We start from the raw sequence: 11122 nt of genomic DNA on the forward strand, positions 1-11122 counted from the left end.
AGATTTACTGAATACTCAGCAGATAGATTTACTGAATACTCAGCAAATACTCTTTGTATTTATGGCTGAATGCTTTTTTGGGTAAATTCACAAGTGAACTATTGTTTGTCGACGAATGTTCAGATTGTGTACGTCAGTTCTGAATTTCTGTTTTTTGTGTAAATAGGAAACTGTACTCGACGTGAATTTATTGTAAAACATGCAAGCCATGTTATATCGTCGTCTGTCGCAGTAACGTTAGTTGCAAATACAAGTGGTATAAAAACATAGGAAGTTTTATTTCTCAGTTTTTTTGAGATATTTATTTTGTCTAAAATTTACATTCATTGTGATTCAATTGGAGGGTTAATATACCGTTGAGTACAAATGTTCTAAAATTAATCATTTTATTTTTTATTATGCATCTATTTTCTTCATGTATGATCTTTGGAATTTCTGAAATCATCATCCATTTATTTTGAAATAACCTGGGGGAGTAGAGCATTTCCATTTCATGTATTCCATTACACCGAAAATTTTCCACGATCAACCTTCGGCCGCAAATACGGTTCAGCAGAGCAGCACGCAGAGACATGGCGAGATTAAATTTGCTCTCTGCAACGCAAACAATAGTAAAATTTATGGCATGTAGAAAAATCTTTCCAAGTCCGAGGTTCTGGATTTTAGCAATAAAAGCAATTGAAGTCTGATGTATTGTTGAATCTCGTCTTTTTTTCTTTTCCATTGGATATACAAAGAGCGAAACGAAAATACGATTGTTTGGGATTATACTTGAAAGAAAACTCCAGCAATCAGGACTGGATTGTTCATCGAAATAAAGCCGGAGTAAACTGAAGATAACAACTGTTCTTTACCTGATGAAATTGGAAAAGTGTTGATACATGAAAATCAGATGCTTCAAGCAGAGAGTTTCATAAATATCACTGTTATGCAATCATTGTCGCACCTCCTCTATAAAAATATATAACCACTAAAGATCATTGAGAGGCTCCTAGAAAAATTTAAACCGCTATAAATTATATTCAATTAGAAAAATTGTCTCGAGAAGTTCATTCCACCAGAACGCTGTTCGCAAATGAAAGAGAAGGTAAGTCGGTAAGTATGTGCTCCGGTGTTTCAGCATGTTCCAAACAAAGATGGTACGCACTTATTTCCGATAATCCAAGTCTCTGCGTATGAAGATTCAGACGACAATAACCTATAAGAAGACCTGTTAGGGGACGTAGGTCATCCTGTAGCCTAACAATTGCTTGGTAACATACTTTCAAAGATGTAGGAATGCTTTGGGATCAGTTCCAAGGATATATAAACGTTTCTTATTCTATTTGTATTCTGCTTGCTTAATGTTCGTTTGACAAAGCAGTGTGACTCACTCACCTTTATTTTATAAAGTTGGGATGCCGCGTAAATCAATCATACACAGGCTCAATCGCAAGCGGTTGAATGGCTTGTATTACTATGGAAGACAAACGAACTACACATCAAGCATGTTTTTCATAGGTTCATGTTCATACATAAGGCGACAATAAATAATTGCAATAATTATCAAGTTTGAGGAGTGTGATGTAGTTCCTTTTTCCTGATGTAGTTCCTTGAGGAGTGTGTTGAAAGTTCCTTTTTCTGAGTTTATTCTACGTAAACGATGTCAGTCTACCTTTCACTTTCGTTCTTCTTCGAGAATCACTGAACAGAAACTTCTCTATTTGGTTGGTCATATTATTTGGATAAGCTAATATCTACTATGCACTATCAGTGCATCACAAGTAATATCTACTTGTGATGCACTGATAGTGCATCATAAGTAGATATTAGATAATATTCATCACAAGTGATGAATATTACTGCAGTTTCATCTCAACACCAAACTGTTATTGTAACACCTCGACACGTGTTTTGATCACCAAGTGATAATTTTAAAGAGAAATATTATATTTAATGCTGGTGATCGAAACACGTGTTGAGATGTTGAAATAACGTTTTGGTGTTGGGAGGAAGATTAAATTCAATCTTCCTCTTGAAGATGATCACATGGTTATCGAAACACATGTTGAGGTATTGAAATAATGGTTTGATGTTGGGATACTTCACCAGTAATATTCATTAAATAAAAATCTATTCACTTGCATCAGGAACACTTTGATAAATCACATACTGACTAAAAATGTCTATACTACACAATTAATTAAATCACAGCAATGCTTGTACCTATCGCGTTCTCACTAGAACGAATGAAAAATTCAATTCGATGATCATCATAGAATAAATGAGCAAATTCTCCGGCTTATATGAAGGTAACCATACACTGTGAGATAAGAATTAACAACAGTATCACTTACCGGAAACGGTAAGTGATACGGGGTCGATTGAATTAGAGAAAAGAAGCACATTTATGTGCCTAATGATATGCCATTTAGAAAGTTATAATATTCCGAGTAGTTTCGGAGATATCCGAGAAAAACCAAAATTGAGAATTTCGTTTTTATTTTCTTATAGCTTTATTTTCAAAGGGCATGTAAAACAAATAGCACTTTGCCAAGGTCACTTTTTAAGGACTACTAGATAACGTAAGCAGAATTTTCTGCGACGTTTCGTCCTCAGAAAACAACATCAACTTTGTATTTTTATATGGACACCATTTTCATTGTGAAAACAGCAACGAATCTCACAATATGATTTCATAAACATTTCTCGTGCAAAAATAAAAATGATTACTTAACCTGCTTTTCTTTAATTTTAGATAATAAGCGCAGGAAAAAATAACACATAATGTTCTGTTGTCATAATAATACTGCTGTTTGGTAGAATTTTTGACATATTACCGTTCCTACTTTTACATCTCGTTACCTACCACCTAATTTGTGTTAAAAATGTAAAACGGCAGCTTTTCGAATACGGAAAAATTTGATATGTTGTCATGTTACATTTCTTGCCAAAGATTGTGTTGATACTGAACGTGCGTAAGTAGTTGTTTACAGCTGATTCTCGGCCTCCCCCCAACTATGACGTATTAATTGCTTTTTTTATTGGTTGTTGTTTGGTGAAGTTTTTTTGTTGTGCAGTGAAGTCAAGGCGTTGTGACCTTGAAGTGTCTGGTGCATGGATCGTTCAGATTTTTTTTTCATATGAGATTTTGTGTGTTTATGTGTGTGTGTGTGTGTGTGTGTGTGTGTGTAGGAGAATGCACGGTACAGGGTTTCATCATGTGCTTGTTTGTCTATGTACAAACATACGTCTGCATACTTCGAAGATCCTCCAAGTAATAAATGCTCCATCGGTGTTAGGGCACCAAGTTAGTAGTGGAGTGACGTCACAGCAATAACCGTTCAACGGCTAGAGAGCGACATGTTCACTCCACGACGTGTGGCAGAGTAATGCGTATTCATCGGTCTGCCCTCACCTCTCCCGAAGCGATGAAGGTTCGCTCTAGCCCCGCTATCGATGGTGACACAACGGCAGCCGAGGACCGTTTGCCTAGCGTCTACCCTCTCCGAGACCGCAACGACCACTGCTTGCTCGTATATCGACATCTGTTATCGCATTCAGTTGGGAGGTAATCTTGGCGCATGTAGTTGAGAAGTGGGGTTGGCTATGACGTCTTGACGGGTCCTATCAGAGTGTATTTAAGAAGCGTACGAGTGTTGGCTATGTCAGTTTACATCAAGTGAGTTAGTGAGAACTATTATATAAAATGTATTCCTGTGACTGTGGTAAATCTTTCACTCGTAGTGATAATCTTCGTCGGCATCAGCTCCAGAGTTGCCAAGGAGGGCCTGCAGTGAAACGGGTGAGAGTGGATAATGCAACACCTATGTATACGTGCAATTGTTGTAATGTGACAATTCCTATGAGCCAAGTGAATTCTCACCGAAGAACCATGAGTCATAAAAATAATGCATGTGTTCAATTGTCTGACGGTGTTCAAATTATAACGAATGCATTCAATTGCCGCATTGCTACATACAGGGTGGAGAGTTCGATTGTAACCAGTGACTACATGTCATTTTTCAATAAGATTAGGCAGAAGGTCATTGAATTACTGGAATCAGCCATCAGGATCCATAAAAGCATCAAGGTGAATATGGAAGTTTTTGGGAATTATATTCTTCAGACTGATGATTCGAGGGACACGAAGTCATTTAATTCCCAAAATAAAATAGTGGACCAATCATCAGATTTGAATGCTGTTTTTGATGGATTCCGTGATGTAATTGTGGCTCAAACGACTGAGTTCCAGGATCGTGACTCAGGTATTTATTTTTTAAAAATTTCAATAAGATTGAATAGTAATATTTTTTTTTTTATAATTCAGGTTGGACTTGTGAAAAAATATTGTTTCTCGAGGTCAACATTAATAAATACAGTCCACTGGAAGGACGTTCATATGTGAAGCTGCCTCAATGTATTCAATGGAAGAAAGCTGTTGTGAATGTTCGTAATGAAGATCAATATTGTTTTGCTTGGGCTATAACATCAGCATTATATCCTGCAGATAGTGTCGAGTGTCCGAACTTACGTCATATCCACATTTTTCCACTGTTTTAGATGTCACAGGTATGGATTTTCCGGTTAAAGTTAATAATAAGAGTATCGAAATATTCGAAGATAGGAATGATATTTCAATTAATGTTTACGGTTTAGAGAGTACATTTGAGAAGGGTAAAATGAAGTATGAAGTGATTGGTCCATTGCGCGATACTCACAGAGAAGACTCCGGAGACATGTCAATTTGTTGTTTATAACTGATGACTCCGGTAATGGTCACTATTGTTGGATCAAAGATCTTTCAAGATTAGTTTCTAATCAACTATCAGCTCATAGACAGAAAAAATATTTTTGTGACGGATGTTTGATATATTTTTCTGATGAGAGATTGCTTTTACGTCATAATATGTATGATTGTAATCACATTAGTACCACAACACCAACTACTAATTTAAAGATCAATAAATATGGTAGAATGGTTGCGGAAAATAAACTAATGTTTGAAAACTTTGAGAGGCAAATGAGGGTGCCATTTGTAGTGTATGCTGATTTTGAATCAGTGCTTAAACCGATTCATGTGAATGAGCCAAATCCTGGAAGTTCATACACGATTAAAACATTCAAACATGCCCCATATTCATTTGCTTATTTGATAAAGTGTTCATATAATGATGATTTGACAAAATTTGTTACATATAGGGGTGTAGATGCAGCTCAGAAATTTGTGAGTAGCATTGAAGATGATTTGAAAGAGATACATGAAAATCATCTCAGAAACCCTAAACCAATGGATACACAAACTGTCGAAGAAGAAGAACAGTTTGCTGCAGCCAGAACTTGTGGTATATGTAATAAAGCATTTACTGATGGTGACGTCAAAGTAAGAGATCATTGTCATGTCACAGGAAAGAAAAGATCACATGCCGCTCACTCGAAATGTAATTTAAATTTCAAAATACCAAACTTCATACCTATCATTTTTCATAATTTAAGTGGTTATGATTGTCATTTATTCATAAAAGAATTGTATAGGAATAAAGAGAAAGTTGATGTTATCCGCAAACTAAAGAGAAATATATATCTTTCACGAAGCATCTCTTTACACACAGCTATACCGATAAAGATGGTGTGGTTAGGAAGAATTATCTCAAAATGAGATTTATCGATAGTTATAAATTTATGACTAATTCGTTGGAGAAGTTGGGTGCAAACTTGACCTCCGATCAATGTTTGGAGATGCACAAACATTTCCCACAAATTGAGAAATTCAATTTGATGAGACAGAAAGGTGTATTTCCATATAGTTTTGTTGATGACATTGACAAATTGAATTATCCATTACTTCCGACAAAAAATCAGTTTTATGACACACTCAATTGTGAACATATATCGGAAACTGATTATGATAGGGCTAGAAATGTTTGGAATTTATTCGAGTGTCAGAATTTGGGGGAATACTCTGATTTGTATTTGAAGTCGGATGTATTGCTACTATGTGATATTTTTGAAAATTTCCGCACCACAAGTTTAGAGATATATAACTTAGATCCGGCACAATATTACACTGCACCTGGATTATCATGGGATGCCATGTTGAAGTTCACTAATGTTGAATTGGAATTACTAACTGACATTGATATGATTCACTTTTTTCAAAAAGGTATACGAGGTGGAATTAGTCAATGTAGCGAGAGGAAACATATAGCAAATAATAGATTTTTACCCAATTATAATCCCAATGAACCTTCCACATTCATTACATATTTAGATGCAACAAATCTATACGGTCACAGTATGTCACAACCTCTACCAACAAGTGAATTTACATGGTTGACACCAAATGAAATTCTTAATCTTGATGTGATGGATGTGAGTACTGATAGTCCGTATGGGTATGTATTTGAAGTGGACATTCATTATCCACAAGAGTTGCATGATAAACATTCTGACCTTCCATTTTTAGTCGAAAAAATAATACCACCTCGTACACAATCGAAAATTCCCAAATTAATTCCAAATTTGAATGATAAAAGAAAATATATTGTTCATTATAGGAATCTACAGCAAGCTGTCAAAAATGGATTGATTGTAATGAATACACATAGAGTATTGAAATTCAAACAATCATGCTGGATGAAACCCTATATAGATCTTAATACTGAAATGCGTAATAGGTCTAACACAAAATCTGTTAAAGATTTCTATAAACTAATGAATAATGCGGTGTATGGAAAAGACAATGGAGAATGTAGATAATCGAATTGATGTTAGACTCGTTACACATTGGGAAAATATAAAGAAAAAATATAGGTGCCAGCACTCTCATAGCCAAACCAAATTTCAAAAATTGTTCAATTTTCACTGATAATTTCGTTGCCATTCAATTGGGTAGAGTGAAGGTTCATTACGATAAACCATTATATTTGGGATTTTCCATATTAGAATTATCTAAAACAGTCATGTATGACTTTTTCTATGGATGCATCAAACAACACTTTGATGAAAATGTCTCTTTACTTTACACAGATACCGACTCGCTCATTCTTAAAGTAAACACAGAAAATTTTTATGAATTCATAAAAAACTAACATAAGTAGATTTGATACATCCAATTACAGTATAGTTAACCAATTCAATATTCCAGTAACAAGTTCAGTCTTGGGTAACTTCAAAGATGAATTTCCAAATGATCCAATCATGAGTTTTTATGGTACAGGTGCTAAAGCATATTATGTGAAATCTGTTGATGGTGAATTTAAGAAAGCCAAAGGGGTTAAACGATCTGTAATAAAGAATGAATTGACATGCGAAGATTATCAAAAAAATCGTCGAACAAGGTGGTATGATATTCAGAAAGATGAATTCATTTAGAAGCGTGTTACATGATATGTATACTGAATTGAAAAATAAAGTTGCATTATCATATCACGACGATAAACGATTTATCATTCCGAATACTACCCACACTCTTCCTTGGGGTCATAATGATATTGAATTTTATGAAAACGATCCAAATGAGAACATTCGTTGGATAAGTAATATTATTCAACAATCACAATCTCAGGAGACTCCATTGGATCAATTGATTAATTTATTATCTGCCGAGATCAATGATTGAAATATCATTCAATATCTTCAAAACCGGAAAATTCAATATTGATATTTATGTAGCCATTTATAATTAATAATATATGATAGAAGTAATGTGATATTAATGTATTATGTATGTATGTATATGTATAACTGTAATGAATATAAAATGATTAAAATTTTATTTGTATTATTTCTATTTCCCTAATCAATTACTGCAATATATAGTATAATGTAAATGACAGAAATATCAGTTTGAAGAGAATCATCGTAGAGTGCACAATGTCTAAAACAATCGATAAGTTTGGTAGAAAAAGAAAATGGGGTGGTAATGTCATTCGAGGTCCTCCTGGGAATGGTTTTAAATTAACAAAAGATGGTCATTATGACATGCAAAGGAAAATATTGAAAAATACAAGTGAACCAATTGACAAGAGTGATTGTGTAACTGTATCATATCTTGAGGGGGAAATTAATGGAGCAAAGGAAGTTATACTTCTAGCCCTACAAGCTGCAATACAATCCACAATAGGCAATATTGCTCGGGACGCCGGCAAGCATTTGACGATAAAATTGCAGAGGCTCGGATAACTTTCACTCGTAAATTTGACAAACTTACAAGTGATGTAGACATAAAAATGTCTGACATAACAGCGTCTACAAATAAAAAATTTGATGCTATGTCAAACATAACAGGGACTACAATGAAAAAGTATGATGTACTGGAACAGAGAGTTGAAGTATTGGAGAAAAACCATAAAGAAGTTTTGGAGAGAAACTATAAAGTCAAGCCATCATCATCAGGTGGACTGGGATATCCAGGACTGAACATTAATCCAAATCATAGAATAATACAACCAAAACCAAAACCAACTGATGATGTATTAATGGAACCAACATGGTGAATGTATTCCCTCGTTATGTTAGGTTAATAGTTACGTTAGGTTAGCTGCATAGTTACGTTAGGTTAGGTGTTAGGTTAGTATTCCCTCGTTAGGTTAGGTTAACAGTTACGTTAGGTTAGCTGCATACTTACGTTAGGTTAATAGGCGATCGCGAAGCGATCGCTTCGCGATCATGAAGCGATCGCTCAGCAGGCCGCTTCGCGGCCTGGGGCGCTCAACATCCACCACTTGCATCGGGGCGCGTTTTTTGCCCCTTCTCGAAGCCCCGCCCCCTTTCCGAAGCCCGCCCTCCCCTCCCGAAGCCCCGCCCCCCCGACTCCCAACATTTGCGCATGTACACCCCTACCCTCAACGCGCATGTGCGCTCCCACCATTTTCCCACCACTCACGCATCGAAGTCGATACCCTCGGAGAGCACTACACAACATTCAGTTCGAGAAGTCATCTCATCGAGAGCAGTCCACTCCACTTCAAGGCAGTAGCTTCCGACGACTAACTTGACATTTGAGTAAGTAAATTAAGAATGTTATTTTTTTATATCAACTAACTTTGTATTATTTCTTCTTTTTCAGAATGGCAACCAATACACAGGAGGTGAATAATGCTGTGGCGTCTATTCTGCCGGTGTCCGCTGACCAGGAGGAGGCAGCATCTTCGAGAGCGGTGACGGGTGACCAGGCAACCACTTCGCGTTCGCGAGTTAGGTGTAGATCTTCTAGCCCTGACTTATTCGAGGAGGAGGAGGAAGTCAGGGCTGTGAAGAAGGTTTGCCAACGACCTGCAGCAAGGGTTGGTCCTATTTCAAAGTACCGAGCTACTTGCAATAGGACTAATCCTTATGCAGGTAGTTTTTCGACCTCTCGTAAGAGGGCCTCCATACCAGCAGCAGCACCAGCAGCAGTGGAAATTCCGAGGAGTCCTTCTCCGGAGTTGGTGATATTGTCGCCGTTGGTGACGCGACTACCACCGCTGCCAGCGACACCGGCGGATCCTGAGGTGTTGGTGCCACAAGTGCGACAGCTATCGGAGAGGTGAGTGAAAAGATGAATACTTTTCTACAGAGATGCAAAGAAATAGAACATGCTGCCCGATCTAGTGAGGCCCGCGTTGACTAACATGAACCGCCTAAAGGGTGAAAAGGTTAAGCGACGTAGGGAAATAGAGAAAGAAATGGCCGAACTAGATCGTGACATTGCATCTCTGGAGGAAGGTGTGAAGCGGCAACCTCTTCGATAGAGCTACACAAAAGGTTATGGACAGCTATGGACCCTTTTTTGTAGATTAAGTATAAATATAAGATTAGTTTTAGGTTAGTTAGGAATATTTAATTATGGTAGTTTTAAGTTTATATTTGTTAAGTTTATATTGAATAAAGGAAAAGGAAGTGAAATAAAGGGTGTACACTGTTTTTTGGTTTGGTACACATTGAACAATGCGATGGTTGGAGCATTTTTCTTCACTTCCTCTTATTATTATTTTTTTATTTCAATTCCAAGTTCTTCTAGACAAATACCTCACATCAATTTTTGTGTTCTCTAATCACTTGTAAATAATTCCATGTGAAGAAAATTTAAAAAATAAAAAATAGACATGTTTCATAGTGAAATCGACAAGTATATTTCATTTGTATTTTATCCATTCAAGTATCTCTTTCATTGAATATGTCTTATGTCACTTTGCAATTTACCCCTACTCATTGAATATGTCTTATGTCTCACTGCAATTTACCCCTACTCAATGTCCCACTCCTCTCCCACTCCCTCTCGAAAGTATAAAAGTAGAAATCATCTGATGAACATTCAGTTGATCAGCTAGCATCGAGATGGAACCCGATTCAACCTCCGAACCCTATAGCTGCCCGGATCAGGGGTACAACTTCAATTACTGGGATAACAGCCAGGTACAGGTAGTCTCTTCCACCACGGAACCCCACAGTCCGCCATATGAATACCAGGATCACGACATCAGGATGCAAGTTCAACATGTCACTGGCAGTGACGAAGGACACTTGGACGATTCGGAATATCCAGATCCTGAGAGGACGGATGGTGGGACCCTGCTTATGATGACATTGTCCAATGAGCAGCGACGACGACGATGATGACGACGACGACTCTTGGCGATGATGCTGATGACGAGCTTGACGTTAGACGTCCTCCACCATCCCTATCCTCATCGAGGATAGTCCTCCGCCATCCCCAATCCTGATCGATGATGATGTCCTCAATTCCGATGATGACATATAATCATCTACTCGTCCATCATTTCCTTTCCTTTCCTTCCACGGAGTACACACTTTTTGGTTGGTGTACACGAGGCACTGCGAGGCTGGGGCAGTGTCTTCTCCCTTCCTCTCCTTCCTCCCCCCTTATTAGTTTTTTTTTCCATAATAATCACTAAGAATTTCTCCTAATAATCGCTCAGAGTTTCATTCTTGATGTTTTCGAATCTCAAACACTGTTCTACATTTCACCCCTCCATTTCATTTCTTCCAATATAAATATAGCAACAATCCCAGTTCTATATCATTCTTCCACAATGTCGAGTACAGGACCCATCCAAGTACATGAAATAGATTCAACGTCTGATCATTTGAGTACAACCTTCGCTCAATTTCTGCAGCGAATCTATGATCTTCCTGATGA

At 37.1% G+C, this 11122-nt stretch overlaps 1 long non-coding RNA gene across 1 annotated transcript; it reads left to right on the forward strand.

Moving 5' to 3' along the window:
• Positions 1-8859: 8859 nt before the first annotated feature.
• Positions 8860-9204, forward strand: LOC141482626 (uncharacterized). Its single transcript, XR_012465624.1, has 2 exons — positions 8860-8985; positions 9050-9204. It is a non-coding gene; the product is annotated as an uncharacterized lncRNA (long non-coding RNA).
• Positions 9205-11122: the final 1918 nt, after the last annotated feature.

Source organism: Leptinotarsa decemlineata, unplaced genomic scaffold, assembly GCF_025532065.1.
Source record: "Leptinotarsa decemlineata unplaced genomic scaffold, Ldec_3_MD MMD2_P_RNA_scaffold_14, whole genome shotgun sequence".
In the NCBI taxonomy this organism is placed as follows: domain Eukaryota; kingdom Metazoa; phylum Arthropoda; class Insecta; order Coleoptera; family Chrysomelidae; genus Leptinotarsa; species Leptinotarsa decemlineata.